The 23,504-nt window shown below is 40.7% G+C and overlaps 1 protein-coding gene across 2 annotated transcripts in view; it reads left to right on the top strand.

Moving 5' to 3' along the window:
* The window catches only part of Vav3 (vav guanine nucleotide exchange factor 3), a 335,871-nt gene that overhangs the window by 183,417 nt on the left and 128,950 nt on the right, over positions 1-23,504 (top strand). The window lies entirely within an intron of this gene.

Raw genomic sequence — 23,504 nt, forward strand, 5'->3', positions numbered from 1 at the left:
ACTTGGGCATTATGCTCGGCTGGCAGGTGCTTTCCCCAGTGAACCGTCTCCCCAGCCTACATTTCTCCTTTTAAGCACTCTTTGTGTCCCAGTATTTCAATCCTTGATGAGTCACAGCAGCTGTTCTCCGCTAGAGGCTGGTAGCATACAGAGGCTCTGAGCATGGGCAGACTGTGGGCTGGTCATCTGGTCTCCCAGGACAGGAATGTTGGTGAATTTCTTCAAAAGGAAGAAAGAGGGAGCTCAATCCTTCCCTTTAACTTTCTTCTCTTAGGAGTATTTTCAGTTTTTACCTTTTAGCCCCTCAAAAATGGAATTATAAGGACAAATTTTTCCTGCAATTACTATGTTTTAATATATATCCTTCAATTAAACAGAAAACCCACACATATGTACATATATGCAAATCCTTTGCTTCTAATATAAAGACAGATGCCTTCCCTCTGTTTTAAACTGACTTATTGTTTCATTCCTTGATGAGTTTCGGGTATATTCAATGAATGCTTCAGGACTGGGTTTCTTTCAATGTTCTTTCCCTGACTTAAAGAGGATGCTCAACAAAGCTGTGAAAATACCCAGGTCTGCTTCAAAAGAAACAGGGCACACAGAGCTATAACCAGCAAGAACACGCTGTTGGTTGTTTCTTTGTAATTTTGATATTTATAAACTAAGGAGGTGCATAATGACCCTCCTTGTGGGAACACATTGGTTGCCCTGAAAGGAAACTGTTAAAAAAGATGGAATTAAAAGAGAACACTTTGGAGGTCTGTCTCATTGTGTTCTGGCACTGTTCGCCACTTGTTGACCAATTCTATCAAGATTTTATTGCTTGTTTCTATTTTAAGAAGTGCTTGTGTTAATACAAAATTTGAGGTTGAATTAGGATGGTTTTTGAAGTTCTGGTGAAAAATATTTTATGTTTTTATTTATTGTGCATATATGTATTTGTGTGTGTGTGTGTGTGTGTGTGTGTGTGTGTGTGTGTGTGTGTGTGTGTGTATGTGTGTATGCACATGCATGCACAGCACAGTATGTCCATGGAGGTAAGGGAGCAGTTTTTAGGAACAGATTTTGTCCTTCTACCACGTGGGTTCTAGGAATGGAACTCAGATCATCAACTTGGATATGAGGAACATTTACCTGCTGAGCCATCTTGCTGACTCAAGACTCCCTTATCTTTTGAAAGACAGGATTGTATAGATTTTTTTTAAAAATTAAGTTTAAAACAAGTCTTGAGTTGTGCTATAATTACAGCTGTAGCTCTCTGCAGTCTTCACTAAGTCATCTGTCCTCTGAAAGCCTCAGTTCCTGCATCTGTAAAATGGGGATACTGATGTTTAGTCAATTGCAAATACCATCTCAGTGAAGTACCAGCCAGATGCTGCAATGTAAGCCATATGGTGTTTATTGATGAAAGGGTGATGTCTCTTATTACTGCTGCTAGTAGTAGTATTTTATGTTTAAGATTGTAATATGCATATGAGCACAAAGCTAACATTTTTAGTTCAGTATACAAGGTCAGTAGTATTAAAGGCTGCCTTAACATGGTGCCCTCATTACAGGTTGCATTCACTTTGGGCACAGGTGGTAAGTGGGCAATGTTGGTCTAGTCTGTGATCCAGAATGGTCAACCTCATATACCTTGTGCTCCTTCAGTGAGGCACCTGGAGTTGCATGGTCCAAATCAGAACCATGGGATGCTGGGGACAGTGAGTGTATCCAGAGGCAGAGTGGATCTCAAGCTTTTGGTCTTTGTGGCAAGATGTAAGACTAGAATTTTCTGATGTCTTTCTTGGGCTGTAGAATTTCTGAGTGAAGGAGTTTCTCCAGGGGAGGGCAGCTAAGTATCTTGTCTCAGAGGAGGCAGGCTCCTAGGATTGCGTGATAGACATATCAGTGACCATTTTGTTCAGTTTTTTTTAAAGTCCAATAGCTCATCTGTACTACAAGATAAGTGATGAAATAAATGCTTACCCTCTCTCGTGTACAAGAATCTGCAGTAAGCAGAGGCTGTCTGATAGGGTGTCTCTCTGAGGATCGGCTGTCTGTCAGGCTCACACTCTCTTCTGCTGTCTTTGCATCTGCCTTCTGTCTTCAGTGTTGGTCATTTTAAAGTATAAAAGAGCTACTGGAGCTGGGCGGTGGTGGCGCACGCCTTTAATCCCAGCACTCGGGAGGCAGAGCCAGGCGGATCTCTGTGAGTTCGAGGCCAGCCTGGGCTACCAAGTGAGTCCCAGGAAAGGCGCAAAGCTGCACAGAGAAACCCTGTCTCGAAAAATCAAAAAAAAAAAAAAAAAAAAAAAAAAAAAGAGCTACTGGAATTCCAGCTATAAAATCCACATGGTAGGTGGCAGAAGGTAATCCCTCTCTTTTAATGAACCTTTAACAACACGTATTTTTCTTAAGTCAAGCCAGAACTTGGTCATATGACTGCATGTGAGAGGGGAGGCTGGGGTTATCATTCCTGATTCAAGTGGGTTTGTATCTGGGTTTGAATCAAGGCTCTCTTGCTGTGAAAGACGGGGTGGGGGTGGGGGGAGTGGCATTTTGGATGCAGGCAGCTAGCAGTCACAGCTCTACAAGGTACACAGGGGTATAGATAGGCTTCAGTTGCTCCTCTGCACTCAGGGTGGCTTCTGCACCTTCAGGGAACATGGCATTCTACATCTTTGAATACTGTTGAAGCAGCCCAGGAATATAATGAACTATGGTGGGAGTCTTATTTTTACTTTGGAGTTTTGTTGACTGCTTAGGAGAGGTAGAAGGTGGGCATGTTTTTCTGCAGAATTACTCAGAGTTGGACCTGAGGGTGTCTATAAGCAAAAGTTATAACAAGTAGGGCCCCATAAAACCAGGATTTTGTTAAGGTATTGGGCTACCTTATTATCTTTCTTCCCTGCTTCTTTTTGAAGCTCGTTATACCAGGAAGCCCTAGTAACCATGCTGCCAGATTTCTAAGACAGGTCTTACCTTGTTCTTCGTGAAACAGAACAATCTGGGAAAATCCTGATGCTTAAGATTTTGCTCAAGGGTCAGATTTGTTCCGTTTTGTCCATTATCTCAAATCATTATGCTCTTAGAACTCATGGAAAATAAAGAAAACCAAGAGCCCTGTGGTATTTTAACAATGAAGAAAATGCAGCAAGCCTCCACATCTGTGCAGGTCAGCCCTTGCCGGGATCCTTAGCCCTACCCTGAGTCTTGTAAGCCTTCCTGGAACTCTCTGGACTGTGGCCTAGAGGGGCATTGAAAAGGACCATGGTGGCTGATCAGTGGAATTGGTATTTTTAAGACAGATGAAATGCTTGCTAGTGTTATTTACTGAAAACGACAGTTCTGTTTATAGGGTGACTAGACAATTTTTTTTTGTTTGTTTAAAATAATTGCAGACACCTTTAAGGCATTTAAATCCTGCTCTTAATTTGGGATATTAGAGAGGAAGGCCGAGTCTGCAGGCCCCTGTAAACAATGAGGATGTACTGAAAGCAAGGCATCTCCCAGAGGCCACATGAATCTCAGCCGCTGTCTTTCCCAAGAACACCCCCATCCTTGCTCAGCAGCATATTCTCTGACCTTGTTTGGCCATAACCACTTCCAGCATTTAGAATATGCAGTGAACCACAGTAGAACTTGGCAACCTCCTTAGAAAAGGCTGAACGGAGAGAGACAACAGTGACCCACTTGGACAGGGAAGGAGGAAGGAGTTTTCTCTCCTTTTCCCTGCTAAAAGGGGTAGTAGTTGAGATTGTGGAAAGCATTATGGAGCTAAATGATGCTTAAGCGCTGAAGTGCTGGGAGCCTTCTCTAAGCATCCATTTAAATGCTTAAGAGGCTGACTGGTTAGGAGGCATTGCCTGCTTTTGTTTATTCCAAAAATGATTTTTGTTGCCATTCGTCTCCTATAATTCCATTTGGTCATCTGAGAAATAGGATGACAAGTGTTTGTATTCAGGAAAGCTGGTTTTCATGTGGATAGGAGTGCCCACAGACAGTGGTGCTTGAACTTTCGTTAGGAGGCTGTCGATACCTTCTCAAATCCCCTTTATTTACTGTGTTTTTATGAATTCTCTGCTTAGCTTTCAATGAATAAACATCCCACTCATTTTCCAGTTTAGGGAACTAGTAATCACAGGACCATATCAGCAACATTGAACAACATTGAACAGCAACATTACCGCAGATTTTGGTATCGCAGTGCACAGGGTTATCTTTATCCAGGAGGGTGTTAAATATCCAACTGCATTCAGATTGTGTTATTTAAAATAGATTATTTTTAGTTGCTTTATTTTGCTTGTTTTTATTATGAATAATACACAGGGGTTATTCACATATATATGATTGGTGTGTGTATATGTGTATGTGTGTGTTTGTGTTGGTATTGCAGGAATAAGTTCAAACTGTGTAAATTATAAAATAAATGGACTTAAAGAACAACAAAGTCTTTCTTTTCTTTTCTTTCTTTCTTTCTTTTTTGAGACAGTGATTCATATAGCTCAGGTTGACTTCAGTCTCATTAATAGCTAAAGTTGAACTTGAACTCCTGATTCTATCACGTCCAGGTTTCCAAGTGCTGGGATTGCAGCTGTGTAGTGTGTGCTACAGTCCAAAACCTTTTAAAGGAAGGACTGGAAAGAGAAAGAAAAGATAAAGTGAGAAGAGAAGCAGGATGTTCAGAATTGACCTCTGTACCATTTAGGGGCAATGAAAAGGTCCTGTTGCCTTGGATTTCTCCTGACCAGCCCAACTACATTCTTGAAATTTTAGCCATTTTTATTTAGTCCTTCGAAGATACACAGGCCATTATCATTGGAACCACCTCAGATTTCTTAACTGTGTCCTGGCGGGCACAGTGCTGAGGGACAGAGCTCAGGCAGTCCCTGCTGAGGTAGTAGCCCATGATATTCATTCACTGAATAGCACGACTGATATCAGGGCAGGGAGAGAATGGGAATGGAGATGGAGAGCATAGTGTTAGGGAGGGGCCCTAGGCCACACTGCTTATGTCACAGCAGTCATCTAGACAGGTGGCTCCGCCCCAAAGGAGGGTGGGTGGAGATGTAGCCACAAAGCTCCACGAGTTTGAGGTCCCTTCACCGTGAGATCTGGTGTACCTTCTTAATGTATTCACTCTCTCTTTCCCAAAGGAATTGAAGTCACAAAAAGAGCACACATGCCACAGAATTAAAAAGAAAAATTTAAATAATCAAAGGTCAAATAAAATAGCATTCCCTTCAAACTCACACTCTACCAGGGAAGAACATTTTCTTGAAACGTAGTTTCTATATAGAGTGTATAAATGTATGTTCTTTCACATTTCAAACTCAGAATTATATTTTATCAAGTATAATTTGTTTTGATCCGAAGTATTGCCCAGGTATTATGAATATCAGAGGGGTAATTACAATATAAAATTGTGTTCATTCTGAAAATTTTTATTGAGTACTTCCTTGTTGCTGAACCTATTAGAAGCCGTGGGCATAAAACATGATGGGGCCATTGCAGTTGAAATTAGACATATGTATTTCTAAATAAAGTAGTGTTCAGTTAATGTATAGTTGATTAAATTTCAGTCATGAGCCCTTGATGTTTCAACCCAAGTTGTCTCTTCTTCCAGTCTCATTTACTCAAACATCAGCAGATAGGGGCCAAGAATGGCATTCACATAGCCCTCTGCCTTCACCTCAGATCGGTCTCCTACCAGGCTCTGCTGGCTTGCACTCTGCCTCGCTACACACTCTTGTGTGAGTCTTCTGCATCCCTAGCTCCTTACTTCTCACCCTCTCAACTACTCTAATTGCACTGGACGTGGAGGCCATCTGATCATATGCTGACCCACATTCGGTCTTCGCAGATTGTCTGTTGTACTTGGTAAAATATAATTTTATTTTTACCACAACTAAAGAAAGCCCTGCATCTTTTTTATCCCACCTCTTTCCAGTCACACCTCTCCCCATTGTCCCCTATGCCAGTTTGGCTCTGGCTACATTGTTTCAGTCCCTAGAGGATGCATGGTACTCAAGCATTCATGTACAATAAATGCCTGAAGACTGCCTGGAGAAGTCTTTGGTGGATAGCTGGTTCTAGATGCCACAGGTCTTGGCTTTAAATGTTTCCATGTGCTACTCCTGACCTCTATGCCAAATGAATGATCCTATTTCCCCCATATTCTCTCACAATTTAAATTATTTTGCTAGACAAGGAATCTCCACACACAACATCTGTGGCTTTACCTCCACTCAGTGATCACCCTTCTGTTAAAGAGAATCTACCACTTTTTTTTTTTTCAGTTTAGCTTATATTGTATTCTGTTGAAGAGGAAGGATTCTTTATTCCTTATTAAGATAGGTGCCACATTGAACATCACTGTTAGAGCTCAGAGAGGTAGATAAAGAATGTCTCATGGGTCTGGAGATGCATCTGGAGGTTTAGGTTTTGGTGTGAGTTAGTTCTAGTTTAGGTTTTGGATTTGGAGTTAGCTATGAGGTCTGAGAGGGAATGGTATCAGGAGATGCATGTCTGTGAACTGTGAATTACATTCCCTTTTGTGTCCTTTGAAATACTAAAAGTGAAATTACTTTTGTATTGTTTTGGCTGCTGTATTTGTACATTTACAGTTCCTAGGCTGACCTGCCTGGGGCCTTTGATCTTTGTGCCTGTCTGTCTACTTATGACTGCTTCCTCCACTGGACTGTGAACATCATGGGGGCAGGCAGGGATCTCATTAGTGTTACTCATATTCACAATCTCTCTTAGCACATCACATAGCACATAATAAGTTATTATATTTTATTGAAAATTCAAAATTTTGCTTTTAGAATTTTATGACAACTAATGAAAGCAAAGAAGCAAAGATGTGATGGGCTAGAGGATTCTAGTATGTAAAAAACTCTCAACAGTCCATGGATAAAGAGACTTCTTTAGTGTTGTAAGAAGGTATCCACTGTTGATTCTTCATCAGGTGGCATTGATTTATTTTTGTAATTTAGGAAGTTGGTGTCATTCTGTCTTATGTCATTATTAGCTTTCAAATATGACATTGTGTTTTTCCTAAGGCATTTTTATGGGCAGGTGACCTGATATTAGATAGACTACTTTGTGATATTCTGAGTCAATGCTTCAGTAAGATGCATGGAACAAAGCAGGATGGATAATTTTCACATTATCCAGCCTGTCTTTTAAGTAGCATTGATCTCATCCTCACATGAGCTAAAAACTGCAGAAATAATTTGCAGCTTGTGCTACGTGCAGTTTCCTTGTCCCTGGGAGATTTAAGCAGAGCTTCATTCAAATTGTATTCTAGAGCTGGGACGCTCAGAGCCCAGAGCTTCCTCATTTTTGTCCCCTCCTCCATATTCCTGATTCCTGGTGGCACTTGCCTCTCCCCCCACTCCACCTTCAGCCCTCAGTCTGTCAAATTCAGAAGAAAAGCTTTACTTGTCCTCTATTCTTCACTAGAGTCCATGTGGTTTAACTTATGTGTTCTGACAGTATCGCAGGGAAGACTCTTGTCCTGCCCCTATCCTTTCCACTGCTCAGCAGGTTTCCTTAACACCCTCATCAGCACCTATGGTGTGACCATTCTCCCTGTAATGGCCAGTACTCCTCACTTCATCCTTTCTGGGGAGCCACCACCAACTGGTCCATGAAGAGCACCTCTCTACCCATCCTGAGATTAGACTGTTAACACCGTGTCACGTGTCCCCTCAATTCCAAAGAAAGTTCTAGGAACTTCAAAAGAAGATGGTCTTTGTTACTGCTTGATGAAAGACGCATGCTGATGATAGCAGATGTACACATCATTTTGACAGGCACCATTTCAGATTTCTAGACTCCGTACTTGGTGGCAGGCACAGTCCTACAGGGAATACCTAAAAGGAAAGGAGCACAGAGGCCAGTCTCTGGAATGCTATTAAATAGGGGTGACTGGTAGTGATAAAGGAGAGAATGAGAATGGAGACTATAGAGCTGGGGAGCCTAAGACTGACTTTGTTTATACTTTTGCTCAGCTGGACTTGCCTCCCTATACTTATACAAAGCTCTGCAAGAGATTTCTGTAACATGACCATTCAGGAGCTCCTTTGCTGCCTCTTCCCCCTCCTGTGCCACTGCCTCCTTTCTTCATCATTGTCTTCATGAGCGGGCTGGGCTGTTAGAATCCCCTCAACTGTATGAATGTGGGTATATGTTGTGACAACAAATTTTTGCTTTTGGACCAGGGAATGGTAAACTTTTTATAGGAAGCCAGAGAATAAATATCCTATGTAGGCCGTAATTCTCCTCAGAACTGTTGGGTTATATCAGTGTTAAGCACTAATGCAACAACAGATAACATGGAAATGAATGATGGTATGTTCCAGAAAAATAGCTGGGGGGATGCATATTTGGTCCCTAGACTGTACTTACTGATTCTTGTGTAGAGCACAAGAAGATGCTTACACCTTGCGAATGCAGTATATGTGTGTCAGCCATCAAAGGTCTCAGCTGTCATGGACCAGCAGCAGGGCCAAACTTTTGTAGAACTTTGTGGTTTCATTGTTGTTGTTTGTTTAGTCCAGTAGCCCATGATCTAGTTCCAGAGTGCTCTCCATTCCACCAAAACAAAAACAAACCTGAATGACTTGTCCATATTTGGCAATATTTTTAACTGTTCAACTGAATAGCATAATTGCCTGCTCAATGAGTCGAGGGCGCCTATTTTTGTAAGTCTTATTTGTGGGTTTTTAGAAACAAGACTGAGGATGAGCCCCATAGACTCTAGGCTGGACACAATCACTCACTGAGCTTTGATCTGAACACCAGCCCAAGAGGACCGGTGAGAGAAGACTTTAATTCATGATGATCTTTGTGCACTTGAAGCATCATCTTCCCAGCATGAACGCACTTGTGCCTGTTGTTTATCCTGACATGTTCTCCAGGGAATTCACTGAGGAACACTAGAAAGTGCAGAGGACACTGGTACAATAGTGCTGGCTAAAGAATGGGCCTCCTTGGGTAGTCTGTGTGTGGGGTAGTAAAACGGGTGACATTTCCACTGTGTTGGTACCTGCTTTGGTTTCTTCTGGATATTTAAAGCCTGCTAGTGTTTTCATGGGAACTGTCAGACTTCCTGGCATAATACTCAAAATACCTACTTACAAGCTTTCTCACTTTTTATCTGTCCATATTTGTATGTTGGTTAGTTTGAACTGTCACCTTGTACAACCTAGAATCACCTGTATAACCTAGAATAGAGTCGTAATGAGGAATTATCTAGAGCAGTTGAGCATGCGTGTGAGGATTGTCTTCGTTATTGATGTAGGATGATCCAGCCCACTGTGGGCAGCACTATTCACTAGGCTGTCCCCTCAATGAGGAGAAAACAGCAAACAAGGGTCAAGGTATTTATTGCTTTCTGCTCTTGACTGCATCTTGGGTGTTGATGTGACTAACTTCTTGAGTTCCTGGCTTTCCTGAATTGATGGGCTGTAACCCAGAATTGTAAGTCAAATAAACACTTCCTTCTCTAAGTTGCTTTTGGTCAGGATATTTTGTCACAACACAGACATAAAACTTAAGCATATATATGTGTGTGTGTGTGTGTGTGTGTGTGTGTGTGTGTGTGTGCTATAAAAAGCAATTTCTTCTAGTTCCTCAGACGTTTATTCTATCACATGAAAAGACTTTCATGGGCAGTGAGATGGCCTGACAACTTGGACCTACATGGTGGTGAAATGAGAGAACCAGTACCAGCAAGTTCTTCCATGATTGCTGCACACATATGCACAGGCACATTCTTGCACACAAACACACACAATGAATGAATACATGTAATAAAAACAAAACTTAGAAGGATTTCCTGACCAGTTTTAATATGAAGAGTTTGTTTACAGGTGTGGAATTCAGGCTGGCATGATTTGCTACCCCTGGATGGAGCTGAGTCTCACAGAGATGACCCATTCATATTAATCTCCCATGTTGAAGCCAGTTCAACCTCCCTGAATCTAATGCATTGTCTATAACCTTTCAAACTTGGCAGTAAAGTTAGTATAGGGAATTATATTGGTAGTTGTAAAAAGAAGCAAAACAGGACAATGCTCAGAACAATCTCAGCTGTCATTAAGTGGAGCCTTTTAGTATCTTTCTTTGTCCAGAAACATGGGAAAGTAGTTCATGCACGACAAATCATTTGTAAATATTAAGCAGTACTCTGGTTCTGGTTCTGTTTGGTGGGGATCAACTTCTCTTTCTCTGGTTGCATTCAATGCTTATTTGACATTTTTTTGGCCCTGGCTGAATATGCTTAGGAGGAAGGAGAAGTCACAGGCAGAGGGAAAGTGAAGGATTGCTATCAAAGGTTCCATCAGCAAACAAGCATTACTCTGGTTAAGATGAAATGCAAATAACATTATTAAGCAGAGTTAGTGTTGGTTCCGAGCCTTTGTAACAGAGCCTTTGATCTGCCAATTTTCTTTCAATACTGGACAATCACAGCACGACCAGGAGAGGTTCACCTGTCCTGTGGTGACTGTGCTGTCTCCAGCTTGTCTGGAGACTAACACAAAGAATAAGTGTGCTTTGGAATTGGTGGTTGTACTGAGTCAACTTGGCATATGGTTTCTGTGAGAAAAATGACATAATTGTCACTTAGTGAATTTGCCAATATTAAATAAGATTTATCCAGTAAAATCTCAACCAAACAGCAACATTTAGAGTATTTATTCATAAAAAGTGGGAAGATCTTGATCCATATAACACAAGTAAATGTGCATTTGGAAATTGCTAATCTTGGCTGTGGAAGCAGGAAGGACTTTGTTTCTGTTTGTGATGTTGTAGGTAAGTTCAGGCTGGCTAGAGAGATTGGAAGGTTGTCTTTGAAACAACTTTTAAATATCAGTGTGTATTGTACATCTCTCATCATTAGTTTGTCATGTGTTTTGAGCATCACATACATCCTCAACAGACATTCTAGGCACTGGAAATATTTGTGATAAATTCTCTTTATTGGAATTCATGTGATAACTATGTGTTATATACTTTACATCCGTGGATTCTATTTTCATGTCAATCTTACAATGTGACTACAAAACAGTGATAGATTACAAGGCCCGTGGAATGGCTTATTCCCCCTGCTGTCTTAGTCTAGGGAGAATGGCACTGGGAGTGTCAATATAGAAAAAGACCCATGTATGTGATGACACACATTCAGTTATTAGCCCACTGGGGATATAAAAATTTAGGGGATCTGCAATGGAAGACATTTACTTTTTGAAGAATTGTGCATTGTGCTTCTTTCCAAGTTCAGCATGTACTTGAATGCCTTGTGTGATGAAGTTCCTGGTGAAATTATTTGCTTCATCTTTGGTCAGCTCTCATGGTAAAATCATGCTTCCTTACAAAGTGCCAATGGCTCCCTACTCGAGTAGAACCTTCCATTGCCATAGTTCTTGTTGTTTTGAGTCAGGGTCTCATGCAGCTCATGTTAGTGTCGAACTTGCCGAGGATGACTTGGACTCCTTGTCTTCCTGCCTCTACCTCCAAAGTACTGTGATTCCACATTTTCACCATCACACCTGGTCATCGTCACTTCTTGAATCCAAGCAGAATACTTTTAACTCTCCCTTAGATGACCGTCTTTAGGATTTGAGGAGAGACATTTTTCCAAGTCTGTACTTAATACATATTTTCTTTTCAAAGGAAAAGAAAATTCAGTTTGAAGTTTTCCTTAACTACTCCAATTAAATGCTAAGTGAGATGAAAGAAAAGCATGGATGATTCTGTCCAATATCATGGGCAGGTTCAAAGGAATGCTAGATGCTATTATTGCAAAAAATTATAGACTTGATATAGTTGAGATGTTTACGAACAAATTTTGGGATTCCTGGTTGAACTTTGCACAGCTTTGTATTATCTTGATTCTTAGTGTGTTAGGAAAGATTCAGATTTTAAATCTTCATAGTAGAGTATTTAGACTCGAGTAGCATATCGTGATAATTCCTTGCTATTATACAGTGCTTTAAATTTCAAAAGTGGTTTTGGGATAATACCTCATTTGATACTTAAAGAATCCTGCGAGGTAGCAGGGAAAGTATTAGTCCTTAAAAAAACAGAAAATGGAGGAAAGATTAAGTATTCTGCTTATGGTTTTTATTTTTTCCCAGTTAACAAATGGCAGAGGCTGAGCTTCACCTCAGTCTAGGCATTTTCTGCTCTCCATGTTGCCTCATTTACAGCAAGAATGGCTACCACTGTTCTCTGGGGAGAAAAGTTGCCCTGAATTTGTTTCATAAGTGCAAGATGCTCTTGAGTAATACATTTGTACACTAAATCAAATATAAGACTTAGAATTTAAATATGTCGACTTTTTAGTGTTTTTATAAAACATATTTGATGGTTTTATAAAATCAAATAATAGGTAACATTGTACATATGAGAAACAATTTTTAAAGATGATGTTAGCTTCCAGGAATTTCCTTAGAGCAAAGGAAATAAAATATTAACTTGTAAGTTAATTCAGATCATGATTTTGAGTTGCTGTATTGTAACCACAGTGTTGAGCCTAATAAGAATTGCAAATCACTTCTATTTTCTTTGTTTTGATATTGTTTTTATTCTTCCACTTGTTTCAGTAATGAAATTTTAGTCTTGGAGTAAAGGAATTGGGAAGAAAAAAACCCATGATCTAAGAATAATGCCTGGCTAGTTTTCAGGGTGGATTAAGATGAGTCTGAAATCTGTCTTTTTCATTTAGTACTTAGGTGACACTGGGTGCCTACCACACATGTTGATGAAGGGAGGAACAACAAGATGCACCCTCATTCACCTTCATGATAAACCTAGGACTAAGGGTTGCAAGGCTTGATTGGACATAGATATCCCAGCCATCTGTCTGATCCACTTGGTCACTTGTTCGAATAGTAGCATCTCTCCCAACCATCTTCCTCTGGGAAAACACTGGTGCTTAGGAACTTACATTATCTACTTCATAGGTGGCTAGAATATTCCAGGTACCAATGCTCTGTGAGTCATTAGTCCTTGTATTTTGTATATCTTTACAATTACACCATCTCTGTCTGCACAAAACAGCCAGCTCTTCGAATAAGTGGAGTCACAAACAGCCTACAAACAGCTTGACAACCTGAGTTGGATCACCAGAACCCAAAGTGGAAAGAGACCACTGACTCCCAGAAGTTGTGTTCTCACCTTCAAACCTGTGCATTAGACTGTATGTTCAAATACATACACAATAATGATAAATAAAATTAAGTAAAAACAATAATGTGGAGAGTGATCAAGGTAGACGCTGAGGTCAACCTTTGGTTTCCACACGTGTGCATATTCATATGAACATATGCATGCAGCACACACACAATAAACCTAAGATTTCTACCTCCTTAGGTCAAACTTCAGAGTTCCTATATTTTGTTTCTTTTCCTTGCCTCAAAAGAATGTCTGTAAGAAAGTTCTCTGATTTGCTTGTATCTACCAAACTTGATTTCTGTGGCCTTTGACTGATGAGCCATTGGTCAGAATCAACTCAGGGGTCTAGTCTCTGATAGTACATTAATAATATATATGCACTAAAGCTTCTTCCCAGAGAATATTTGAGCTTTGACATATTGAACAGTAGCATTTTAAATTAAATCTGTTGCTGTCGGTGCATTAAAAAAAAAAAAACTGGATAGCTTAGAAATAGTGTTTCATACATTACAAAACAAACCCTAGGTCATATGTAGTTTACTAAGACAAAATATGCCCAGCCTGTTTAATTGTGGTAGGGGCTTGAATTGAGTTTTTCAATTATTACAACCTCAGTGTCTTTCAGAGCAAGAAAAAAATTAAACTGTTTATTCTCACCTCCAGGACTTCGATTTGGTAGGGAAAAAAAGAGCATAAAGTAATCTAATGGATTCTTTTCATACCATGAGGGTTAGTAATAAATAATTACGGATTCGTCTGAGTTCTTCAAGTTAGGAGGGCATCGAGATTAAAGGGCTACTTCAGAAAATAATGACTACCTAATTGAGCCCTGAGCTGCATTATCACTTCTTATCTTGAAGATACTTTTGTATTTGGTTATATTAGCCAAGCATTCCGTCTCAGGAAGGAATTCCTTCTCAGTGCTGGATTAGTAGTACAAGGTGGTACATAGTCTTGTTAAATATTTTCTCAGGGTAGAAGAGGGGACATAGTACGTATTTTCACACACATACAGGAGAGTCCTGAAGAAATTTCTCTAGGGAAATGTAAGTCCCAGGTTTGGAACACAAAGGTCAGGAGGACTTCCAACTTCTCTCAGCCAGTTCGTAGCTTGTCAGTTAACAGCTTATTATTTTTTTTTTCTTGAATTGTCTACATCTTAGATGATCTCAGACTTAGTTCTCATTCACACTTAGGACAGGTTCACCTGAAGAACAGCTTTTCCAGAGCCACACAGTATCAAATAGTAGATACCAGACCTTTAGTCCATAGTTTTCCTTCTCCCCTGGAGGCTAGCTTATGCTAGAAAGTACCATTTCTTTAGAGTATGGGCTTCCTTTTCTTCTATATCCCTGTCAGGAAAATTTGCCAGTCCCTGCCCAGAAGCCAATGGATGAGTGTAGAGGAGTAAGCCTCAACCTCAGAGGAGATTAGTAACAGTACCTATTGCCCACCATCTATTTGTCATTAACATAGGGCTTGCTGTAGATAGTGCAGACCAACCTTCAGCATGACATTCCTGACCCCTGAATACTTGACTGTAGCATGAAACATGCTAATTGCAGACTACAATGAAATCTAAAGTGAATTAGAACTTTAATTAAATTGCTTGTATGTTTAATTGCATAATGCATTGCACAATCCAAGTTTCAATTCCTTATTCAATTATAATGAAACTCCCCTTCAATTGAGTTTGTTTGGGGGTTTAAAACCAACTCTAAAAGTGTATTGATGCTTTAAGAGAATCCTTAGTCTTATAAAATTTCACCCTAAGAGATGGAGTGTTTTAGTATTAGGTTTGTATTGACTCTCGATATTGACATGGGTCTAGATGTGCAAAACCCACAAAGGCTAAATCCCAGGGGCTTACGTTTAATTTAAAATATGGCTAGCTGGCCATTGTGAACACATCTGATAGCTTGACAATCTGAAAATATGACTGGTTGGGGAAACGATCAAATATTAATTTTAAATGTTTATTAGTAGACTGTTTGCAGTTGGTTTTTAAATTCATTTGGAAAGTGAGGATTCACAGTTATCTAAAATTTTCAGTAAACCCCATTTCATAAAGGTGTTTGGAGGTTAAATGCCTAATGATTAATTTATGCATAAGTAATGCTCTTAATAATTTTGAGGAAAGGTAAGGCAGCTGAGGATAATGTTAGAGGTGAATAGTAATGAGGGCAGAAAACCTCCCAGATTTAAATGTGGAGCTCCTATTCATTAGCCTGAAAACAGAATAGGAAACTGGATAGAAAAGAGATTTTTAAATACCGGAGTTCAAAGAGTACTGGACAAGGAGAGAGAAAAAGTTAAAGAAAGATGTGGCCATAGGACTCCGGCCTGAAATTTTACTCATTCATCACCTAAGGAATGTTGAAAATTATTTGTGACCTATCTTTGTCCCTTTTGGCAAGAGAAAATGGAGGGAGTATAGAGGTTAGTTGGTACATAAAAATAATACTGTCATTGAATATTTTATTTTTAGTTTCTACCTAGGAATTGCAATGTGTTTCCTTTGGTCTGGTTTTCTGATGATCTTTGGAAATACAGTGGATGGTTCCTATTCACTGTGAGTAACAGAGGGTATTTAGACATAAATGTGTACATGCACACACTGGACAGTTTCCCTGTCACAGTTAATTATCATTGTAAACTTGATTAGACTTAGAATCACCATGGAACCATACCCTGGCTTTATGTCTAGGAGTATTTCTCTAGAAATGTTTAACTGAAGAGGGAGGGCATCTGCCCAGAATGTGGGCAGCACCATCGCTAAGCACTGCGGCTCCAGACTGAATAAAAAGGGGAATGTGAGACAGAACTGATATTTATCCCTTTCTGCTTCTTAACTGTGGACACAGTGTGTCCAGCTGCCTCCTACTTCTGCTGCCGTTGAGTCTTCTCCATGATGGACGGTGCCACCAAATTGTTAGCTTAAAAAAGCCCTCTTCCCTCAAGTCCCTTCTAGTCAGGCATTTTGTCATGCAGTGAGAAAAGTAACTAATACAGGTCTGTTTGTTAAAGCTTTCATGTGCTAACGCTGATTGACTGCTTCACATTCTCTGTATTGCATAGGCTTTATTTCATCCTTGGAAATATACACAATGGTAACATAATGATCAGAATGAGTTTCATTGGTTTAATTATAAATGAAGGCACTGTTAGCATTCAAAATCTTCTAGAAGAAGCAAGACTGACAGTGTGTGCTGATTCAACAGGGTATATCCTCTTGTAAAGCTCAGGGCATTAAATGTGAACCCTTGATCAAAAAGCTCAGCCTGTGTGTGATCCAGGGAACTTGATTACTGGATTTTTTGGAGGAAGTCTTTTGATATTAAAAGCGCAAGAAGCCAGAGCATTATGGGGTAGAGAATTGATTGATAATCATTGCCTTTCTCAAAGACAGTTTTGAGACATGCCCTGGGAAGCTGACAGGAGCCTGCCTGCCCTTAGAGGTCAGCACTGCCTCGTGAGGAAAGTTAACAGAGCGCTCTACGGAGCTAGGGCTCCTCTGTGGGAATTCTTATTGTTTGTTGCTCTGTGAGGATCAGAGCTAAGTACAGTTTAATAAAATTCTGCTTCAGAGTGATTTGTCTGTCTTCTGTGAGCAATTTCTTTTCCTGCTTCCCCTTTTCCTTTCTGATTGATTTATGTATCTGTTTGTATACTCCTTGTGTGCCTTCCCCCGCTCTGAACCCAAAGCACTTTGCAAATATCAGAGCTCAAATTGTAAAAAGATCATCGATTTTCCCCCACAGCCCCGAAGGTAAGCCGTCACATATCATCATTTATTTCTGAGACTGGTGTATTGATAGCATAATATTAAATTCTTTCATTAGAGGTTTTTTTTTTTTTTTTTTTTTTTTTTGTCTAGCCACAACCTAAATTTGAAACATTTTGTGTTTGCGTTCATCTACCAGAATTACTATTTACAAGTATGTACATCCCAGGATTGTGTGGTTACCTTGTTCAAGGTATCAGGAAAAGGGATCATGTTTTAATAATTATTTTCTTTGCCTTAACACTTCTTAGGCAACTGCCAAATTATTACACAGGAGAACCAAAAAGCAGGCCTCTGACTTCCTGGTTTACCCAGTATGTCCAAAAGTTTTTGAGTTTGGTCGGTGATGGGAAAAGCCTGAGTGTCTTCTGGACCTAGTAACCACAACCCTTTCCTCACTTCCATCCACCCCCTTACCATCTTCAAAGAAAGCTCAATTCTGCATTCTCTAGCTTTTCCACCCATATGACCATTGGGAGGATTTAAGGCCCTGCCCATGATGACGTGTCTCATGCAGAAGCAGTCCGGAAGAGGGGAAATAGGGGACAACCTATGATTGCTCTTTGGGCCAGTTTGCCTCTTCTGTGATCTTCCTGATGTGAGGGTATGCCCTGTACACTCAGCTGATTTTTACAAGAGTAACTCTTCAGTACCAACCTCCAAATCCACGTGACTGTTTGGGTTGCTTTTGTCTTTAATTTTTGACTGTTTTCATTCCCAATGCCATCGTCTTGGTTCAGGTCTTGAAACCCTCCCACCTTCTCTATGGAACTTTGGATTCAGTCAGCTTTGTAACATTGTTTCTGGGAGTTTTCCGTCTAGTATAAGTAAATAGGACCTGGCTATCTTCCTGGAGCCATTGGTGTACATTCATGGCCCTTGGAACGAGGAAAGATTCCTGGATGATGCTAGAATCTGGCCTTTATCCAGCATCAGTGTTACGTTGTCTTTATGTCTCCTACTGCAACCAGAATGAATTCCTGGCAGTTGCAGAAGATAGCAGGGCCCCTTAGACCTCTGAACTTTTGATTGACGTTTTTCCACTGACTTGTTATCTCTCTTGAGGTGCCAGGGAATACCTCCTTGTTATTCAAGACTGAGAATAAAACATGGGACATACACTTCAAGATCTAGGTAGAGGTAAGGACTTGGTGAGCAGATGTCCAGTAGCCCAACAATATCCCTGAGAATCAACAAAAGGAACCATGTGAAATTTAAAAGGTTTTCCATAACAAAAGAGACTAGCATCGGAGCAGTCAGCCAGCCAGCCAGCCCATAGACTGGGAGGAAATTGTGCCAGCTTCACTTCATTCAGGGAGTTAATATGCTGAATTTATAAAAAGCTGTAAAATTGGGCACCAATAACCCTGTTAATCAACAGGCTAATGGGCTAATGAGATGGGACCTAAACTACAGAGATTGGTAGCATTTGGAGTGGTAGAGAAGAAAAACATTCATGAGAAGGAATGGTGATTTGCAGCAGAGAGGTTAGTACTTAAGGATACCTTGAAGTAAATGGGTCTCTTTTGAGGCCATGATGGGATGATAATAGTAGAGATATAATTTTCCTGCTTAAAGCATGTTTCTCTTCATGACCCACATTATCTTCTCCAAAGTACTTAATATTGTGAAGTGACTAAGAATACTGTGTGTTAATTGCTTAATGGACTTGGGTAAGTTGCTTGGATTCACTGAGCTATAATTTGGGAATCACAAAATTGAGATAAAGTATCTCATGGCGTGCTTTGTAGCATGCAAACAGGATAACACTGTTCACTCGTCTTTTGTCTCTTCCTGTCTTCTGCTAGGTGCAATGCAGTCTTTTATATGTCTTCTTCATTTAGTCTTCATATAAGCTCTTTGTTGATTAAGAATTATATTTGTTCTACTGCTGGGCAGTGGTGGTGCACGCCTTTAATCCCAGCACTTGGGAGGAAGAGGCTGACGGATCTCTGAGTTCAAGTCCAGCCGGGTCTATAGAGTGACTTCCAGGACAGCCAGGGCTGTACAAAGAAACCCTGTCTCAAAAAAACAAAAACAAATAAACAAAAATTGGTAAAATAGCTATATCAACAATAGAAATGTGTAAATATGAAAAGCATCATTAATTGTCTTGAGGGTTGGGGCAGTACAAGTAACCTGTGTATGTGACTGATAGCAACATTTAATTATACCAGTATATCATGAGACTCCAGAGAGAGCTGGGTCTGTTAAATTGTGGCTGCTCTATGAAGCTGATCTTTTTAATATAGCTTCAGTTCACCAGCCAGAAACATGGCCCCAAGATTGCTTGTCATACTGAATGCCTTTCTGGGAACTAGAATGGAACTGTGATGAGATGATTAGAATGAAACATCCTATGGTTACAGCTGAGTGCAATGGGTTAGTGTGACCATAGGCATAAACAGACATTCTGTAGAATGTTCTCATGGGCTGGGGATGCTATTCTGCTCATTGTCTCAGCGATGGCCCCCATGAACATCCCTAGAAACCAAGGCCTCTTAAAGTTCTCTTTTTATTAAACTCCAAGGTCATAGAAAGCTTGAAAGCATTAACTTTGGAATTTAATAGGAAATAATTGAATCATGCATGACACTTTTTTCTAGTCTCGTGACCCCTGGAAAATTATTGAAGCCTGCTAAGCAATGTTTTTTTTTTTTTTTTTTTTAATCTGTAAGTGAAGATACCAGTGCTTAGTCTGCTGCTTGCAAAGTTACATGAGAAAAGTCGTGTAAAGCAGTGCTCAGTGTGCTCTAGATATCCTGAGCGCTTAGTGATGGCTGATGCCGGAAATTCCATCCTTCTTTCCAGATTAGTGTTGGGCCAGGATTCTGGTCAACATTGCTGTACAATGTCTGTGAACCTGTTTGGTCATTTCTTACAGGTTCTGATTCCTGAGGCCAAAGACATAATCTTAGTAATAGCAGGATATCTAATGATGCTAAAGGTTCTTTCTGTATATGATAGGAAATAAACAAAGAACTTTTCCCATTTGACACACAACTCAATGCAGAATATTTTACTGCTAGGAACCGCCACATGTTGAGCATCCTGGCACCTCCACAAACCTAGTCCTTTCTGGTATTTATTGATGTTGCTGTATTTAGACTGATTAAATCCCCGAATAGTAGTGATCACATTAATTTTCAGTAACTCTTTCTTCTTTGAAAATTGGGGTAGAATTCTAACCCTGTGATCATGTAGTTGGCAACAGACCCCCCTCCCCCCATTCTGAAGCTGGCCAATATGGTCATAAGGAGTAATCTCATTAGAACAAATGATGCTCAGGATATCACAAACATGTGGAAACCAGGGTTAACAGTGTTATTATAACAAAAGATTTTCCTAGAAATTCAATCTGTAAGGGTTTCAGAGACTCTGTCAGGAGTAAGTTATGAAGAGCACTGTGTCTTAATGTTTCACATGTGTCTCCCTTAACTGACTATTATAATGAGAAATCTAAGGGAGTCTGCTTAAAGGGTAAAAGGAATTTATCAGGAAAGAAAACTCACTAAACATAATAGGAGAATCTATCGTAGCAAGGCCTTGGAAGGCTGAGGTACTGTCCCACGCTGGTCTGCCACCTAAGTCAGTCTGCACCATCCAAGCCCATGTGGGAGAGAAGAGCGAGGCCCACGGGCAAGGCCTACAGGCATCTCAGGTCTTAAGGGCAGTCCCGAGTCCATGCTCCAGGGGCTGGTACTTCAAGGTCATAGGTATGTAGAACAGGTATTCACTACAGGTTGTTTGTGAAGAGACCCAAGTCCAGAAAAATTCAGTTGCAAATTGAAAAGAACTAGAGGTCTAAATGGAGGGTGGTAGTTGTTAAGGGAGGGTTCACTTAAGGGTTGAGTGTAGCTGAAACTTTTGTATTTGTGTGGCAGGGGAAAGTATGTGTAAGCTCGTGTGTGTGTGCGTGTGTACGTGTGTGTGTGTGTGTGTGTGTGTGTGTGTGTGTGTGTGTGTGTGTGTGTGTGTGTGTTGGGGTATACATGTACTAGGAAGCCAGAGGAAGAATTTGGTGTCTGGTTTTATCAATCTCTGCCCTATTCCTCTCAGTAAATGGGAGCCAGGGGCTGGTAGTTATCAAGCCCCTCAAATACTCCTGTTTCTACCCCTCAATCATGTTCCTAACTATGTTCAGTCTTTCCTAACACAAGGATTAATACTTCTCAACAAGCCCTCTTACCCACCAAGCCATACCCCTGGCTCAGCCACAGGACTTTTGTGGGCTGTTTGGTTTTTGGTTGTGAAAAAAGCCCCATGAGTACTATATGTTGTGGGCACAAGCCAGCAATGAACTCTGAGACTGTGGTGAAAATTGGTCATATGAGGCTTGAGCTGGGAAAAGAGGCAAGACCTTGAGGGGAGCTATTATATTGGGGGAGGCACCTTGAAGCTCACTCATCACTCAGCCTCTCCTAATGCTGGGACCTGGAAGGCTTTGAGGGCTTGATTGAGTCCTCTTGGAAAACAACCCTCTAAGGTCAGAGACTTAATCCTATTTTCATTGCATATTATCCAGTACACAGTAGGTACTCGATAAATGTTTTGAAGGCCTTTCGCTAGGATGTCTTGAGAACACTTTTGAGAATGTTTTGATAGATTATCATGGTGCCAGTCAGACTGTTGTGAGTTTTGTTTTAGGAGTAGCCACCTGAGCTTTGCTCCTCTGTATGCTTTTTGTCTCATTTGGGACTTGAAATTATTTCAAAATGGATAGACACTGTAGAAGAGGAAGTCCCAAATCACAAGACAATTTGAAGTTCATTGACAAGGATAGTGAGAAAAGTGTGCTTTGCAGAATATTTTAGTCTGAGTTTCTCTAATGTAATTAGTTTGGAGGGGGTAAAAAGCAACATTCAGCAGAAAGACTGGAGTAGAGGATCAATCTGATACTTCACAATGGAGAGTGAGGCTGGCTCGTGCATCTGAACATTCTGAATCACTTATGCACAACTATCTCCGCAGAAAACAGGCTGCCTTGAAATACCCTTTTCCTACTCATTCTTTTTGGCATTCATATGGGAACCTCCCTGGGATACCATGCCCAATTCAAACTGAAGGTTTGTGGATCCTAAAACCAACTTGCCTTCATGTCCCAAGAAGGCATTATTGGCAATCACAATTCTATCTCAGGTTTAGATTAGTTTTCCTTAGACATATTTGGAAAGTGTTACCATCCTATTTTGTAGGATGGATCTGGAAAGAAACAGTTTGAATGTGCTGGGGTTAGAGGGAGTAAAAATTAACTGAGACTCCTGCTTGAGGGTGGATAGTTAGTGTTGGAGACATCAAGTTACTTTCAGGCTCAGAAACATAGCTCAGAAGGTTCAAGTTCCCCCAGCCTGCATGCAGGCACAAGGGGAGTGCTGTTTTCTCCCATAGGTGGATGCTATCTGTGCATGGATGGGTGTGTCTGCATCTGTCTGCACTTACCTGCCCTTAAATTGAAGGCACCACTTGCACTGTGCTTCTCTTCTTCTTCCCCTGCTGTTTCTGTTTTTCTGTGCCATAGCCCTTTCCTGTTGAATCCCCCGCCCCTTCATGTTTGCTGGCCCTGTACATGGGGGTGGTTTGCTTTCTCAGCACTTTCCACATTCTCCATCTTGCCCCACCACTGGAAGCCTTCTGGACTTTGGTTGTATTGACTGTCAGCTCTCGTGTCCACCTGCTGTCTTAGTTAACTTTTCTATTACTGTGAAAAGACACCATAACTAAGCAACTTATAGCAGAAAGTGTTTAATGGGGGCTTGGTTACAGCTTCAGAGGGTGAATCTATTACTGTCATGGCAGGGAACATGGGAGCAGACAGGCAGGCATGGCACTGGAGCAGTCGCTGAGCGCTTGTATATGATCCACAAGTTAGAGACACAGAGGAAGAGCTAATTTGTGGGAGGGACACACCTCCTCCAGCAAGGCCACACCTCCTGATCCTTCTCAAACAATTCCACCAATTGGGGACCAAGCATTCAAATATATGAGCCTATGTGGGCCATTCTCATTTAAACCACCACATCTGTAGCAGCCTGTGCTCTGTTCCAAGAATGCCTAACATACTAGGATAGACACACTGCCAAACAGGTGCCTTGAGACAAATCACATTATCTTAATTAATCTGCTAAGTGTCTTTCTCTAGCCCTGTTACCTATCTAGTTCTAACTCAGTTCTTATATATTAGTGTGGTCCTGATTTCATGACCCTATCCATGCTTTTTTTTAATCTATCCTAAAACTTTGGTCAACACCTCACAATTTGTTCCCCCAAACAAGTGTTTGCCTTGGAGCCCCAGTCCCCCCTGTCCTACTCTAACACAGATCACTGATGTTTCACTTCTGCCCCACCCCCGTCAGTCACTTCCATAACAAGACAGCTGCCAGACCTCGCATACCTGTCGTTCTCCGATCTCTGATTCTTGTGGTGGAAGTGACTCAAGCAGACCCTAATTCCTGTTCAGATTATCTTGTCAAAGGTTTTTGAGTCTGAGTCTTATGTTTTCAGCTTGTGGGGAGCTCAAAGAGACAGTTATCTTATAACCCATACA

The sequence above is a fragment of the Peromyscus californicus genome, unplaced genomic scaffold (genome assembly GCF_007827085.1).
Source record: "Peromyscus californicus insignis strain IS unplaced genomic scaffold, ASM782708v3 Scaffold_9__1_contigs__length_137607984, whole genome shotgun sequence".
NCBI classification, from domain to species: domain Eukaryota; kingdom Metazoa; phylum Chordata; class Mammalia; order Rodentia; family Cricetidae; genus Peromyscus; species Peromyscus californicus.